Source organism: Cryptomeria japonica, chromosome 10 (assembly GCF_030272615.1).
Source record: "Cryptomeria japonica chromosome 10, Sugi_1.0, whole genome shotgun sequence".
Lineage (NCBI taxonomy): Eukaryota > Viridiplantae > Streptophyta > Pinopsida > Cupressales > Cupressaceae > Cryptomeria > Cryptomeria japonica.
In genome coordinates this window covers 451,500,427-451,518,366 of record NC_081414.1, presented here as the reverse complement: position 1 = coordinate 451,518,366, position 17,940 = coordinate 451,500,427, and the positions used below count along the sequence as shown (strand labels likewise).

At 38.7% G+C, this 17,940-nt stretch overlaps 1 protein-coding gene across 6 annotated transcripts in view; it reads left to right on the top strand.

The window, feature by feature from the left end:
* The window catches only part of LOC131067530 (uncharacterized aarF domain-containing protein kinase At5g05200, chloroplastic), a 242,703-nt gene that overhangs the window by 170,723 nt on the left and 54,040 nt on the right, over positions 1-17,940 (top strand). The gene's annotated exons all lie outside the window — the stretch shown is intronic.

Here is a 17,940-nt window from a genome sequence, read left to right as displayed (position 1 = left end):
GGCGGCATTTTCTATATTTTAGTGGTCTCGCCCTTTTGTTTTGCCAGCTTTCCCTCTCTCATACATCAAGCGAGACAGATGTCGGCTCGGTGGGGTTTCTGATCGCTCGCCTTTCCTGTTTCAGTTTTGCATTAGCTCCAAGCTGCCATGTGGTGTGGGTTTTTCATGACACGACATTTCTCTCAGTCCGCCCGCCGTTTTTTTTATCGCGATTCTCTTGTTGTGCAGTTGCGAAGGTTAGCAGAGCATCATGGGACTAACAACTTCAGGGGCAGTTTGTTGCGTACGGCGTGGAGGCATCCCACGACATATGTAATGGAAGGCGGCGGAATCCGCAAGTTTGTTAGCAAGCCTGAGGCTCTATTTATGTTAGTTTTTTCCTTCTTGTAAGGGTTCAGAACTTTTGAAGAAAAACAATTAAGTTTTCTTAGTAGGAATTTCGGCCTTTTAAGCTGTTACTGTTATCTGAAAGAGATCGATCAAATTGTGCCTGCGGCCTTTGTGATCTCTCTTTTTGATATGCTCTGATGGTTCTTTTCTGTGCTTTTTATTAGGATTCCAATAACTTTGGGAATATATATCTAAGATTCTGCTGATTAAACTATGTTTTGCACTTGTTATCTGGTAGATGCATGATGGATATTTCTTTATGTTGCAAGGAAATTTGATTGTATCTTAGTTGTATTTCTGATTCGGACTTGTAGATTGTTGATTGGGCTCAAAAACCATATGTATTTGGGTTTTTGTATACTCATGCCTTCTTAGAAAATGCTTTGGCGTATCGCCTTAGTAGCTTAGTTTTATTGTTATTGAGTATTTTATTCTTCTCCCTTTTCTCAAAAACATAAGGAAGAGCCGGCTTCTCAATCCCGGAGGTCATTCAGTGAACCCTGCGCAATTGGTCCCCCATCACTGAATTTCCCATAAGGCTGTTTGTTTTCCAAGGTAAAATTTAGAGTCAACAACTACTTCAGAGGTTGCCCTTGTGTTACAAGAAGATCAACCAACTGACAACAACACTCAATTCGATTGGGTGAGTGACATGACCACCTTTTTAATGGAAGGTAGATACACCCAATGTCTAGACCGGACCAAAAGAAGGCATTTCAGGTTGCAGTCCATTCCCTATGTCTTAGTTAATGGCACTCTTTTCCGAAAAGACTCCAATGGAGTCTTACTAAGATGTATCGAGCAAAACCAAGTCAGCAGATTGTTATAGGAATTTCATGATGGCTCTTCAGGGGGCCACTTCTCAGCAAGGACTGCGACTATCAAAATAATGAGGGCTGGTTATTACTGGCCATCCTATTCAGTGACTCACATAGATGGGTGAAGAATTGCAAGAAATGTGCTCTCTTCTCTGGGAAGCAAAGACTAGCTGCGCTACCTCTTCATCCCATCCAAGCAGATCAACTGTTTACCCAATGGGGTTTAGACTTCATTGTCATGATAAATCCACCTTCTAGTGCTGGCCATAAGTGGATCTTGGCCGCAACAGATTACTTCACTAGGTGGACAGAGGTAGTTGCATTGAGGGATGTCACTGAGGCCTCAGTGTTGGAATTCCTTGAGGGAATTGTGACAAGATTCGGTTTTCCCTCCACCATCATATCAAACAATGCCAGGGCATTTGTTGGAACCCAAATCAGTTCTTGGGCAGTTAAGCATGGTGTATATTTGAAGACATCATCCAACTATTACCGTCAGGGTAACAGCTTAGCTGAATCTTCCAACAAGAACCTCATCAGGATAATTAAAAGGACAATAGAAGACAACTTGAGGGCATGACATACTAAGTTGAAGACAGCCTTATGGGCTGACAGAATCACACCCAAGAGGGCAATTGGTAACTCCCCTTTCATGCTAGTAAATGGGAAGGAAGCAAGACTCCCAACTTCCCTAGAGTTACCCTCTCTTGAACTAGCACATCAGCGGGAATTGATAGAAAATGATGGCATGACAGAAAGGCTAGCAGAGCTGATGGAGCTAGAGGAGGTTAGAAATCAGGCTATGCATACACTTAAGACTCATCAAGAGAAGGCCAAGAAAGTTTTTGACAAAAAGGCGACTAATAGGGTCTTCAAAGAAGGAGATCTAGTTCTCAAGTGGGATGCAGACAGAGCCAAAGTTGGGTGACACTCCAAGTTTGATGCTACTTGGAGTGGCCCATATGTCATCACTAGTTGCAAGGAGGCCAATGCATTTCATCTCTCCAAGCTTGATGGTGAAGTTCTTCCAATCCGAGTGAATGGGATCATCTCAAGCCCTGCTTCTGAAGAGGGTGTTCATATCCTTGTAAATATTAGACTAAAAGTTGTTTTGCTTTCACACATGCTTATGCACATTCCGCATTCTCCTTAAGAGGGTGTGTGGTCTAGTTTCTAGTTTTCCTCCAAGTGATGGCACACACATGTTTTGGGTCTTTTCAATGACTCAGTGCCCAATGGATGCTCAAGGCTTCTGGACTTCACGCTTAGCAAGAAAGCATCCCGTAGAAATCGCCAAAAATGTTGTCATTTTATGACACCCTTGGTCCATTAGTGAGAACCGATCAGAGATATGTTCCATGGACCAACACGGCCCCAGTTGATTAAGGAGAGAAGAATCATGAAGTGTGAAGTGTTGCCTTGTCCGGAGGAAGTTCCTCCCTTGGTCTTTTCTTCTTCCCCGGAACCCCGAAACCCTGAGGTTCCGAGGTTCTTTGCCTTAGCCGCTTTGTTTCCTTCTCCGGAACCCCGAGGTTCCGAATTTCCCTTCCTTCCCTCATCTTTTCTCCAGTTTCTCCGGAACCCCGAGGGTCCGAAGTTCTTTCCTACCTTAGCCTCTCCTCTCCCTAGCCTTTCTTTCCTTTTGCTCGGAATTCCGGAACCCCGAGGTTCCAAAGTTCCCCTCCTCTTTAGCCTTTCCCTTTCTTCTTCGGAACTCCAGAACCCCAAGGTTCCAAAGTTCCTTTGCACAGTTCCTCGGAACTCCGGAACCCCGAGGTTCCAAAGTTCCCTTCCCTTGCCTTGCCGGAACCCTGAGGTTCCGAGGTTCCCTCCTCCCCCTTCTTCCTTCTTCTCCCCGGAACATCGGAACCCCGAGGTTCCGAGGTTCCTTCCCCTTTTGCCTTCTCTCTCTAGTTCCTCCCAGAACTCTGGAATCTCGAGGTTCCAAAGTTCTTCCCTTGATCGACACTCAAGGCTTTTAATGCTCTGATAGCTTGGTGACTTGTACACTTTCTTTTGTGGAGCCACAAGGGTGCATTAAGTGTTTTTGGTAGGATTTCCATCAAGGAAATACGGGGCCATGCTTGGTGACTTATGTCATGACTGACTTTGGAAGGTCAATCAATCTATCTTCCTCAGAGTTGCCTTTGGAGGTATGGCTAGGTTGCTTGCATGTACAAGCCAAGTGCATGCACTTTCCTGCACTTCCAGACTGACATGCAGGGGTCATGATCACATTGTAACCTATTTTTTTATATAAGGCTGATAAGCCTCATTGTAAGGGGTTCTCTCCCTGTTTCCTTGAGCTTTATTATGTTCTTCTCTTCTCTTGAAGACTTGTAATCTTTTGCATTTCTGCAACTGTAAGATTGGCCTTTGGCCTTATGATTAATTGAAAATCTCTATTCTTGCCTTCCTTCAACTTATGTATGATGTGTATGTGTTCTTACCTTCATTATAAGTGCATGTTCGTGGTTTCCTTTCACATGTATGCTGTGTTAGCTGGTCTTTTGAGTGTGACTTTGTGGGAATCCTTCTCCCCTCTTAACATTTGGAAAATTCTACCCTCCACATATGCGTTTGGGTCACTCATGCAATTGAAGCTTGTGCATCTCTTAGGCTTTTCAGTTGATTCCTTGTGCCATTTCGGGTGGGGAGAGGAACTATCTCTTCTTGGTGCATCACCTCCTTTTATTTCAAGCAATTCTCTCTTCCCTTTACCTCTGCAAATTGTTAGGATAGGCTTAGGAGTTAGTTTTGAAGTGCTGAGTTGGTTCAACACTTGCACCTGGAGTGAGGAGGAAGCCGACCTTCTCCGGAGATTCAACCCCCTCGCGCAAGGTCCCACACTTCGGGGTTGTTTCCATGTTTCATAAGGTTGTTGAGTTGATAGCTTAGCAAGGGTGCAAGCTTTTGTGATAACAGGATCATCATGAAATGGGATATCAAATGCTTCCCCAAGAGCTTCAGGCGTGAAGTCAGCTAGTACCATCCCTTTCAGTACCACTAATCTGGTTTTCGGCTGATAAGTTTAGCAGCCTCAACCACTAATTCATAATTCTGCATGGCCGGAGGGAAACCAGTTGCCTGAGCAATGCCACTCTCCATCATTCTTCTGGGCTTGCCATAGGCGTTAGGAGAGTACACTCTGTTCCTGAAATCCCAAATATTAATATGTGCTCGGTCCGTATCCCCTATGATGTCCCACACACTCTGGACTTTTTATTCCTTGACTCCTCGGTACTGGTACTTTTGAGGACTTTGTCATTGATTTAGGCATTTATCCTGCACAGTCGGACACATATTACAAGGCAAGTCTTGGTGCAAAAAATAGGGGCTAGCAGTGCCAGAAGACGTCGTTAGCACCAAAATTATTAAGCAGTCAATTAGTACTTGAAAGCTTTCTAAAACAGGCTATTTAATCAATTTAGATTCTGTGTGTTTTTAAACGATCGGGATACTGAAAATTCGTCGGTCGGTTTGGGCAACTGGTTTAAGCAAATTCAAAATGTTGCTGCTTATGCTCTTGACTTGGAATTGTAAACGTTTTGGCTTACGTGATTTAACGTTTTGAGTTTTCAATTTTGAACTTGTTTTTCCTATTGGATATTAAAGGGAGATTCAAACGTTTCAAGGGCGCTTGGAATGATGCTCCAATGTTTTAGTTTAGGCTTGAAATTTGTAATACTTCTCTAAGCTTATATTTTCGGCTGGAGGGCCGATTTGACAAATTGTTGATGTTGACTTTGAGCAAGTTAAAAATTTATCATTCCATTTGTTGCCGATGATTAAAAATCGCAAACGTTTTCTGCTACCTAGAATCGTTAAGTTTCGGACTTGCTTGCTTTTAGTGTTTCGAGTGTATTTGGAAAAAAAGATTTTATGATTTGCAATTTAGACCAAAATCCCAAAATTTGCCCGTCTCAAATTTTCGGTTAAGGCCGAATTCGGCAGATAACTAATTGTTTCCTAGGTTTAAGTTCAGTTTTCACAATTTACTTCGCAAGTTAACCCTAGGTAAAAGAAACGTGATCGTTTTTGCAAATCTTTAACTATGTGAAGGACAAACGTTAACTTACCTGGCAACGTAGTTGAAGAGATTATGGACTGCGAATGATGGTCTTCCTTTGCGTTTTGCAGAACACAGGCTACCCTTTTCTTTTACTCCTTTCGTTTTGTATCAACATGCGACTTCCTTTGCGTTTTGAAAACATGACCCTAGCCTCAAGACTCAAGAAGATCTCAACATTTTTCCACAAAATGCACGACTTATACCATAGACTTCGGGCCACTTGAATAGAGTGTGCGATTTTTGTAAGCAGGAGTTTTTTAACTTTGTAAATCGACCCTCAAATCACATATATCGCATGATTTTGTCTTTGGATGATTTCGCGAACTCCTCCTTCACAAAATTCAGCGGAATTGAAGAAATGGCGAGGATTTTTGGGCGATTTTTCAGCCTAAGAAGACTTCGGGCTTTTGTAAAGTTTTATTCAATTGCAATAAAAGAACAAATTATATATGTGAGAATTTTATATGATTATATTGTCTGATAATCTAATTGTTTTGTTGCAGGCTGAAGGAGAGAGATCATTAATATTTTTTATATGTCTTCTCCAAATGATTCATGTCGGGCTTTATATGTTTTAGAAGACCGGTCAATAGATGTCTTGAGCACCTATTGATCGGTGTCTTTCCATATTGCACATCTCGATTTCGGTTATGTTTGGTAACTAACATTTAATACTTAAACACTCGGTTGAAACGATGTTAGTTATGATGCTTTGTTAATCGCCCGATTATAAATGTTTATCGGTATGAACTAAACCCGATAACAAATAGCATTACATATGCTATCGGGTTAATACCTCGGTAGCATATTAATGTCGATTCATAAATGAATCGACATTAATATGCTATCGGGTTATTAGCTTGATAGCATTCAGATCGATGCTTAACTATGTTAAGCAAGTCGTTGATCTAATCCATCTTTATCCAATGCCAATATCATAATCATGATCAATGTTACAATCTGATAAACATATTCAGTTCGAAAAGCATAAATCAGATAATCTAATAGCATATATGAATAAACCATAACAGAATAAAGGAGATTAACTGGTTAGAGAAGTCTTATCTTGTAGAAGCTACTAATGCATTAACACTCCCTCTTAGCTTTGGAAGATAGATAAAGTAACCTGCATCACATTTCTCTTTCATAACCAGAATAGTGTCAGTCTCCAAGAATATATATCATCTATACATATGATATGAAGTACCACCAGGACACAAGATACAAATATAAAACATCACTCTAAGTATGTGACATAGAGTATCACCTAACCATGTGATATAGAAGATTCATCATTTCATTATGACAAGATATCACCTGAACACGTGATATCAGTATTGCATAAACATGCAATACTACGGATAAACATATGAGGATGGTTAAATTCTCATCTTATCCAAGTTGTGATATGTGCACAAACATTTTATACAAATGTTTTACCACAACACCATCATGGCACATCCATGACATACCAGAGATCCAACATGATAACCGGTTTAGAGAATCATAAGATCGTCACCTTATGATGTCTGCATACAAGTGTTCATAATCTGAGAGATCGTCACCTCTTAGATATGAACACAGGGGGTGAAACCCAAAATGTCCCAACATGACAAAAGAAGTTTACACATTAAATGTCTTATTTACAAAGCATATTACCTTTCTATCATACCTAAACCTTTTCTGAAGTGATCAATCTTCATTATGGAAAGAGGTTTGGTCAAAATGTTTGCAGTTTGATCTCCTGTACAAACATATTCTAATTGAATTACATTCTTGTCAACCATATCTCGTACATAGTGGTATGGGATCTCAATATGTTTGGACCTGTCATGGAATACTGGATTTAGTGAAAGTTTTATGCAGCTTTGATTGTCACAATGAATAATAGTAGGTTTCATAGGTTCTCCAAACAATCCCACAAGCAACATCCTAAGCCATACTGCCTCTTGGGCAGCCATAGAAGCTGCAATATATTCGGTCTCGGTGGAACTTTGAGCTACAGAAGACTGCTTTCTGCTGATCCAAGATATCATGGTTGAACCTAAACTGAAACAACACCCTGAAGTGCTTTTTCTGTCAGTCACGCTGCCAGCCCAATCTGAATCTATAAATCCGTGTAGATCTATATCAACTTTCTCATATTTAAGACCAAGGTTTAGGGTACCTTGTAAGTATCTCATAATATGTTTTACTGCCACTAGGTGTATCTCCTTAGGTTCACACATAAACTGACTTAGAGCATTAACAGCAAAACAGATATCTGGCCTTGTATTTTTCAATACTGCCATCTGCAGCATGTTTGATCTTGAAAAGCCATTTAGATGAAACAACAGATTTCTTAGTTGGCCTAGGAACAATCTCCCAAACATCATTCTTCATAATGGATTGATACTCTTCAGACATGGCATCCTTCCATACTTGATGTTCAAGTGCATCTGATACATTGTTTGGTTCAACTTTAGAGAGATCATTCATAAGGGCAACATAGCTAGTGAATTTATTAGGCCTTTTACTTTCCTTGAAGGTTCCTGAAGGAGTAGCAAAGTTCTGAGCTTCTGTTACAATCTTGGTGGCCCATAGTGGTCTTTTCTGGAGTTTTTCTCTAGGTGGGTTTTGAGTTTCACCTATAGTCTCCTCAGGATTCTCCCTCTGAAGCTCAGGAGTAGGATCTTCTTCTATGTTAGGAGTAGGGATATAGATTTCAGGTACTATTGTACTTTGGGCTCTTTTGAAGGCTAAGTCTTCTTCAAAGATTACATCTCTACTAAGTTCAATATTTCTTTGACCTTGTATATAAATTCTATAGGCCTTGGATGTTTCACTATATCCTACAAGTATTCCCCTTTTTCCAGAAGGTTCTAGTTTTAGTCTTTTCTCTTTAGGTACATGTATATAGACACGACACCCAAATATCCTAAGGTGGCTGATATCTGGCTTTATTTTGGTGAAGACTTCCTCAGGAGTTTTATCTTCAAGGTGGGAGTGAGGACATCTGTTTTGTATATATACCGCAGTGCTAGTTGCTTCTGCCCAAAGTTTGATATTTAGATTTTGATCAAGGATCATGGCTTTGGCAGCTTCTACAATAGTCCTATTTTTCCTCTCAGCTACCCCATTTTGTTGAGGATTATAAGGTATTGTTAACTCCCTCTTAATCCCTGAATTTTTACAAAAATCTTTAAATAATTCTGAAGTATATTCCCCCCCATTGTCAGTTCTTAGGGTTTTAATTTTATTTCCTGAGTAGTTCTCCGTTAGTGATTTGAATTCTTTAAACCTATTGAGGATCTCTTCTGATTCTTTACATTTCAGAAAGTAGATCCAAGTTTTCCTAGAGTAGTCATCAACAAATATTACGTAATACAAAAATCCCCCTAGAGAGGGTTCGGACATAGGTCCACATACATCAGAATGAACTAATTCTAATATTTTGCTTGTCTTCTTAGTACTATTTTGGAAGGCACCCTTGGTATTTTTACCTAGGGCACATCCCTTGCACGCCTCTAAATGATATTGCTTCAACTTAGGTAGACTTGTGACAAGATTTCCCATAGATGATAAAGCCCTATAATTCAGGTTGTTGAGACATGGACCAGCTAGGACTCGAACCTAGGACCTTCCATACGTTGCTGGAGTGCTCCACCACTGAGCTACTGGCCCCTCTTGGACCAGTCCATCGTCGGTCCGGGTGTGGCTTATTTACAACACCAACACCCCCCCTTAAGCCACACCTCTCGTGTGCTTGGGACTCCTAGCCTGGACCTGGCTCTGATACCATGTTGAGACATGGACCAGCTAGGATTCGAACCTAGGACCTTCCATACGCTGCTGGAGTGCTCTACCACTGAGCTACTGGCCCCTCTTGGACCAGTCCATCGTCGGTCCGGGTGTGGCTTATTTACAACACCAACACAGGTGGCCTAGTCTTCTATGCCACACCTCATTTGCATTTGTGGCTTCATGAATTAAGGCTAAGTTGGGCTCTATGCATAGCTCATACAAATAGCCTTGTCTTTGTCCAATGGCTTTAGCTTTCTTGATGGTAGAATTTCTTGGCCAAGCCAACACCTTGTTTTCCATGAAGGTCACTCTGTATCCATTATCCTCTAGTGCTGATATGGAGACTAGATTTCTTTTGATGCCGGGGACATATAGTACTCCTTCAAGTTGCAATGACATGCCTGTCTTTAATTTGATGATGTAGGTTCCAATTCCGCTGACTGGATGTGAGGAATCATCTCCGATGGTCACTTCCTCATCATTCTCCTCTATCATGCAGTCTAGCACTTCTCTAAAACCGGTAATGTGTCTGGATGAACCACTGTCGATCACCCATGAGTTAGACTTGTTTGTTGTAAGGCTTGTGAGTGTTGAGTAGAGTACATAGTTCTCGAAGTCATCTTCCCTTTTGGATTTTCCTACTTTGACAAATGTGGCTTGTTTGGCTCTCTCCGAACATTTCGCAACATAGTGTCCGAATTTGTCACACCTATAACATTGAATATGTGATAGGTCTTTCTTTGGAGTGTTCTTGCCTTGATGACTTTTTCTTTTCCTAAATTGCTTCTTCTTACTTTTCTTATTTGCGTTTGTATTTAGGACTTGAAGGTCTTTGTCTATGTTCTTTTGTTTTATTCCAATTTTGTTCAATCTCGACTCTTCTTGGAGACAATCATCTCTTAACCTTTCAAACTTAGGATATTTGGACCTTGCACTAATGCCTTGGACAAATGTATTCCATCCACTGGGCAACCCATCTAGAGCAATGAGTGTTAATTCTTTACTTTGGATCTCATAATCAAGGGTTGCAAGTTCATCTCTTAGGGTTGATATTCGCATGAAGTAGGAGTTGATTGTCTCCCCTTTGTTCATCGTGATATGATTTATCTCTCGTTTCAATGCCAGAGTACGACTTGCATTTGATATCTCAAATGTCCTTTCAAGTGCTTTGAACATTTTGTAAGCCGTCTCTTGTTTCTTTATGATGGGCATTATGTTGTTTCTTACCCCATCAACTATTATTTTAATAGCCTTTTCATTTCCCTCAATCCATGCTGTTTTGTCGGGTTCATTCTCGGGTGCTGCACTTTCAATTTGAACATATGAATCAACTTTGTTTTCTCTCAAAATCATTTTGATTCTAAACTTCCAAGATGAGAAATCATTGCTACCTCCAAGTCTATCTTCGAATCTAATAGCACTGGCCATTTTCGAAATGTGATGTAATATATAATTTTGTTCTTGAATTATTCAGAAATTGAATAGCCTCAGATTCGATTAGCCTCGTTCTGATACCATGTAAAGTTTTATTCAATTGCAATAAAAGAACAAATTATATATGTGAGAATTTTATATGATTATATTGTCTGATAATCTGATTGTTTTGTTGCAGGCTGAAGGAGAGAGATCATTAATATTTTTTATATGTCTTCTCCAAATGATTCATGTCGGGCTTTATATGTTTTAGAAGACCGGTCAATAGATGTCTTGACCGGTCATGTCTTTTTAGACATGACCGATCAAGGCACCTATTGATCGATTTCTTTCCATATTGCACATCCCGATTTCGGTTATGTTTGGTAACTAACATTTAATACTTAAACACTCGGTTGAAACGGTGTTAGTTATGATGCTTTGTTAATGGCCCGATTATAAATGTTTATTGGTATGAACTAAACCCGATAACAAATAGCATTACATATGCTATCGGGTTAATACCTCGGTAGCATATTAATGTCGATTCATAAATGAATCGACATTAATATGCTATCAGGTTATTAGCCTGATAGCATTTAGATCGACGCTTAACTATGTTAAGCAAGTCGTCGATCTAATCCATCTTTATCCAATGCCAATATCGTAATCATGATCAATGTTACAATCAGATAAACATATTCAGTTCGGAAAGCATAAATCAGATAATCTAATAGCATAGATGAATAAACCATAACAGAATAAAGGAGATTAACGAGTTAGAGAAGTCTTATCTTGCAGAAGCTACTAATGCATTAACAACTTTTGGGTTAAATGTGGACTTCTCTTTCACGATTTTCTCACGTGTTTTGGAGTTTTGAGAGATTTTCGGCTCATAGAGCCATTTTGCGAATTTGGACCTTTTTGGCCTGTTGAACTATTTTGCGAGTTTCAGGCTCTTGCCAAATTTTCAGTTTAAAGGCCGAATTTCGTGAATGTTTGAGGTTTTCGGCCTCCCAGGATTTTTGCGAGTTTTGCTCATTTTCGGCCTTTATGCCGATTTTGCAAACTTAAGTGATTTTCAGGCTAGGAGGCAATTTTGTGAGTTTTCTTTAAATGACCCCCAACTTCGGCTTTATAGCCCGAATTTTGAACTTTACATTGTATCGTTTTGGGCCTTAAAGATTTTGAAATCGCACTTTGGCCTTAGGGGCGGATTTTGGCTCTCGAGAGGTCCTAAAGACATTTTCAACTCGGCCTTGGGATTATTTCGCAAACTCTGAATTTTCAAAACCCCCTTGGTGGCTTGGTCATCTGACTTAGATGCAAAATTTTGCTTCTCATTTCCAAGATGTAAACACTCTAGTACCTAGAACATAGGCTAGTCATCCTTTCATCTTTCAAAAACTTCTTAGCTGGTACATCCTCCCTTTGCGAATTACCTAAACTCCCTACTCAGGACCTGAGAGAGGACAGGACGAGAAAACCAAAAGGAGGGGGGGGGCGTCGAAGACGGGGAGTGTGTGCAAGGCACAACAGGTAGTTAAACAATGGCTGTGGTTGTAACGAATGGAAAAATACTGAGCAATCTTATTATTGGAACAAGCATGCAATGCACATTGAGAAAAGTTGGCTTAGAAGAGAAAACTGACCAACCACCCAGCCAACCACCATAGGTTAATAATAATAATCATTGACATATTTATACAATGATTTAATATTTATTTATTCTAACTATCCACCCTTACTAGATCATTTTATTATGAGTACAAATGAAGAAGAGGAAAAATTGCAACTTCATGGTTGCAAGAGATTTTGGTAAATATGTTAGCTTGTTGCTCTTGAGACACAATATTGGAGCTGAATATTTTGCTGGTGCACATGCTTGCATAGTAGTGGCTCTGAGCCTCATTGTGTTTGGTGTGGTCAAGAAAAATCGGATTATGAATAGGCTTTGGTGCTTCTTAATTGTTGCTAGGCAAAATTGTAGGATGTGGGTTAGGTAAACCCATTCTCATCTAAATGTGACATGACCATATCGCTTCATAGAGCTCCACTTATGGCGGAATATTCTGCTTTTGTGAAAGAGTAAGTGGCAATTTTTTGCTTTTTAGTCCTCCATGATATTGGTCTAGATCCCAAAAGGAAAACAAAGCTTGAAGTAGATTTTTCGTTCTCCACAGATCCTGTATAGTCTTCATTGATGAATCCTTGCAAATAAAAATGTTAAGTTTGTCTTCTAGGCCATACTCAATTGTGACACATTTAAATGTAACTCAAAACTCACTTTGCTGCCTGCAATTGTGAAATCTTAGTTTCCTATGTGAACCTTGAAAGTTAGTTGATAGCATTGCTAATATATACAGGCCAGATAAATGAAGACTCTCAATCAACTTACAATAAATAGTAGCATTCACCTAAGGTGATGGATCATATCAACATGGGATTGCAATCATCCATCCTGAATTTCTCAAGCAATGTCTTGGCATATTTCATTTGAGATACAAAATTTAATTCTTCTTTTGTCATACTTCAAATCCAATATAATAATATGGGAGCCTAAAATGTCTAACGATTGTTTGAGATCATTCTTTGTTGTGGCAATTATCTACAAAGAAATCACAGTGAGGACCAATCATTGACATATCGATCAAAATCACTATACCCTCCCTGTCTCTTTGAGGTTGACATTGGGATCATCCATGTTGTAGAAGATGCTTATCGACCATGATGTTCTAAGCTCTGGGAAAATGTTTTAGGTTGGAGAGGGATTTCACTAGTTTTCACACCTTTTTGCTCCTACCTAGGTGTAATATCTACCTTAGGTTGAGTCATATATACTTCTCCTTTGAGGTGTACGTTCAGAATAACATTCATGTTATCCATTTGATAAACATATATATTGTAGTACATTGTTATTGTTAAAACCATTATGATAGTCTTGATCTTTGCCATGGGGGCAAAGGTATTTTCATAGTCAATGCCTTTTGTTTGAGAATAGACTGCTGAATATTGTCTGACTTGTGCAGATGGGCTTAAAGGAATGACCAAATGACCTTTGTAAAAGGGTTTGAAATTCTTTGAATTTTTCCAAAACTTGATCTTGTGAGCAAGGCCAGGAATGATCAAACAACCTTTCTAAAAGGGCTTGAAATTCTTTGAATTTATCCAAAACTTGATCTTTGTAAGTCAAGCAATAAACCCACTTTGTTTTTGGGATAGTCATTCACAAAATGCAAAAAATACAAAGCATGATAATGACTAGGTGTCACAGGTTGGCACAAACCAATGAGCATCAAATCTAGGGAACTAGAGGTTCATGTTTCTATAGCAAGAAAAGGAGCTCGATGTATCCTTGCAACATAGTTCAAGCAAAGAACTTTCATTTTCTTCATGGGGGCAGTCCTTGCACCATGTCTCGTTTACTCAATGCAAGGAGATATCCTAAACTAAGATGGCCAAATATTGTTTGCCAACGAGTAGTGAAGGGTGTAATGTCCTACCCTTTTTGCTATAATTTTTTTCGCCTTTCCAGTCTGAGTTATATTGTCAAACAATAGGCATGTCTAAGTTTGACAAGTTTCAGATGTCTTCTCCGAGTTAGATATTTTAACAAACAGTTGTCAAGCATTTACACTGAAGAGTTGAACTGAGTTGTCTAAGTTCTTTTGCAGATGCAGATTCATAAGAAATGCTTGCATGTTTTAAGTGTTAAGGTTTGCCATATTTTCTGATCAAGTGCATAGAAGTTTTCTTGCAGATTAATGATTGGTCTCAGTTTGCAGAAGCAGTTCAATTTCAGATGATTCATTCTGTAATTAAATGCTCAGTAAGTGGTACTTTTCAAAGATTAACTACTGCCAAGATAATAATTCAAGAAAATATAACAAGATACTTACATCAAATATCTGACCTTTAAAATTGCAGAAATGAATCCAGTTCATACAAGAATTTTCTAAACTTATTTTCTGCAAAATCAAGTCTGTTATTAATTTGAGATTCTTTACAGCAGACCACAAGAAGTGTTGGAACCAATATGCCAAAACAAGAATCTATGCAGCATAAGTCCATGCCACAGCTGTAAGTATTACTCTGAGGAAATAATATTCAAGTAATCTGAAATGCCTTATATCATACCATAAAAATCATGTTTAAGCAAGAATCTTCACACCAAGCAGTATTTTGTATAAAGACCAGCAACTCCCGAAGCAAATTGAATGGCTGAAGCAAGGTGCTTTGGATAACATTAGCTACAGAAAGCCACATTCTGCGTGTAGGAAACAGAACATTCAGTACTATGTCCTTAGACATTCATGACCAACATTATTGCCAAACAACCCTAATCCCATTTGCTTAGGATTGAGCCTTCAGAAATATTCTTCATGAAGTGCCCAACCTGCCTGCAGGGCCTCACAGGCAAAGGACAATGAATATTGAAAAGCTATGCCAAGCTGATATTTTTCTCCACGTCAAAGGAAAAAGGGCTAAGACTTGTTTGCTAGTGCATCCTTAATTTGCCCTCATTCAGATCTTTATTAATTTGTTTTTATTTCTCACTCCAGTGACAAGGATGAATTGAATGATTTGTGAGTTTGTCTTTGAGTACGCAGACTAGTAGCTCCTGAAAATCTTGCCTTTGTCTGTAACGTATTCTTTTAATCAGCAATCTCCTTTAAATGTGCTCTTTCCCTATTTTGTCTTATCTGCAAGCTGAGTTTTCTGATTTGTTTGTCTTTTTCTGATTTCTTAGATCTGAAATGGTTAGACAATTCAATACTCCCAGAACATAGTTTTAAAATGCAATATTAAAAAGGGCATCGAGTACAATAAACTTAAGAGTGTTTGCCCAGCGCATAGACAAAACTCACGACTTCATAAAATTTCGGCCTGTTTTGAATATTCAACCTTCCTTTAAATACATCATACACACCATAAAATCTCACACCCAGAAATATAAATCAAGCCAAGATAGCTAAAATTGATTTAGTAGTGCCTCTTATGAAACCCATGCCTTAACGATAATAATCAACCTTGCAAGTATTTAATTAAAAGAAAACCTGAGATTTCTTAACTTGTGTGCTCAATATATATCTTCTTCAATCACCCAATAATTTTGAGATATTTGCTATAATAGCAGAACTCCCCCAAACTCATTAAAAATAATCGTTAGGGGATAACAATATCTGAAATTTGTCTTTTAGAAGGGCATCACAAATTTCAAAACCACAAACCAATTAATCTAAGAACAAATCTGAAAATATTCTTGTGCTCAAATGTGAATCCTGCGTGAATCCATCTGAAATCTGCTCCAAGAACAAGGGTTTTTGTCCTCGACTCCAGAATCCTTATGGCGTTTTTGTCCCACAAGAAAGGGTTTGGGTTTAAGATCAAACCTGAGAAATCTCAACGCAGAAATAAACAACTCTCAATCTCCTATTTGTCACAAATGAGACCCCAGCCTTAAGGGTATCGCCTTATGTTCCCAGTCCAAGCGCTGTCCTCCAATTAAAATTTTGATGCTTCAGCAAGTAGATAATAGCAAGGTCGTGGAAATGAAGTGGAGAACTCGATTTGTCTCAGATGTGCTAGACATTGAGCTATCTCCCAATTCCTTTCTCAATCCGTCCTCAAGGAATGTCACCTATCTCTTCAATGGGAATCAATGCATAAATATGATAAATATGGATGGTCTGAAAATACCATGAAATGTCCACTATGAGATGCATAAGAAAACTCTTTAAGCCCATTTGAGATGACTGAAGTATCACCTCCTCAATGCAACCCATCGGAAGGTCTTCCACTCTCTCAGTTATGGAATCTATGGGAGTTTTCATTCCCAAAGACCCAAGTTTGCAGACACCTCTCGGTTCTACAAAACCCAATCAATCAACAAATCCAATTCCAAGCCTGCCTTGGAGCTTCATCTTGATCTCCCTTTATACTTTTTCACTTCAACATCCAGAAGCTTCTAGAAGTGACTTTATGAAATAATATTTAATTAGTCACTTTTATTAAATTAATTAAATATAAAATCATCTTTTAATTTTAATTTATTTGATAACTTTATAAATAATTAACTTAATATTATTAATTAAAATAATTAATCAAGCTATCCATAAAATATATCAATAATTTGGACAACTTAATTAATTAAATTAATTAAATAATTCTTCTTCAAAATGGGGACATTACAACCATGATATTAGTGTTTGTGATATATACGCAGATTGTAATACTTTTGACTTGATGCACTGGACCTTGTTGTGTATGAAGTTTGAGGTTGGACGCTTGGGATATGTCTTGGATTGTAATGTCCCTATTTTTCCATTGATCACTCAAGAATCCTAGATTTGTCTGTTAGTCATCTCCGTAGACAAATGATGGGGTTTGGAGATGTTTGGCTCACCAGGAGGAGCTATACTTAGTCAATTTTGTAGCCTGGTGAAGAATTATTCAATTAAATTTATAATAAAAGCTTATAAGAGCTTATAAGAGTTTATAAATTACTTTTTTCTATTAATAGAAAATTTTAATAAGAGTAACTTTATAATGTTATAACTTTATTTACCCCTTGGCTCAATTTCCTAGGCAAGTGTTATAACTTAAAAGGTGGTCAAGTTAATCATGAGAAAGCAAACCCTCAAGGTGGGCGTACTTTTATGAGGGGAGAAGATCCCATTGGAATCTTAAAAAAGATGCCAAGAGAAGTTCAATTTAGGATTGAGAAGGTTAAAAGAGCCTTGTACGTACATTTTGGGCATTGGAGATTGGAATTGTGAGAATTTTTTGCATTTGCAGGTTTGCAACGTTTATTGCAGGGTCTAAAATTGGGTTTGGGGACAAAAATCTTCAGACTTTGTGTGAGAGGACGAAATCCCCCTTACTTTTGTGCCATCGATTTAGCATGGAATGTTCATATTCAACCATTAAGGGCCAAAAACCCAAGTTTGGGAGCAGCTACAACAACGATATAGTTTGAATATCAGATCTGAGAAAGTTTTGGGAAGTTTTTACAGAGTTTGTGGCAAATTGTGGTCTACCATTCTCTCCCCAGCCAAATCGTACCACTTGGAGCTTGCCTGGATTTTCAAATAAATAATTTAAGGGGTTTTGCAACAGGGTTTTTATACAAATTTCATTGTTAGCACTAAACTGGAAGATCCCCCATATTTATTTGGTGAAAACAATTCATACTAGAGCTACAAGAGTAAAACAGTGGGTAGAAGACACACCAAATTGGGGTTTCTCCTGGGGAAAGTTTCAGAAAGTGCATTGAAATAAGTATTTCTTTTCTAAATTGTTTTTGATAATTATCCAGTTGATGAATAAGTCTTTCAGGAGTCATTGGTTGCAGCTAGAGGTGCTTCATTCAGTCATTTCACCAGTTCAGGGCAATAAGACCCCCTCTATTCCCAGCGCTGGACTCCGGTAGGCCATTGTTGGCTTAGATTGCTGAATGAAATC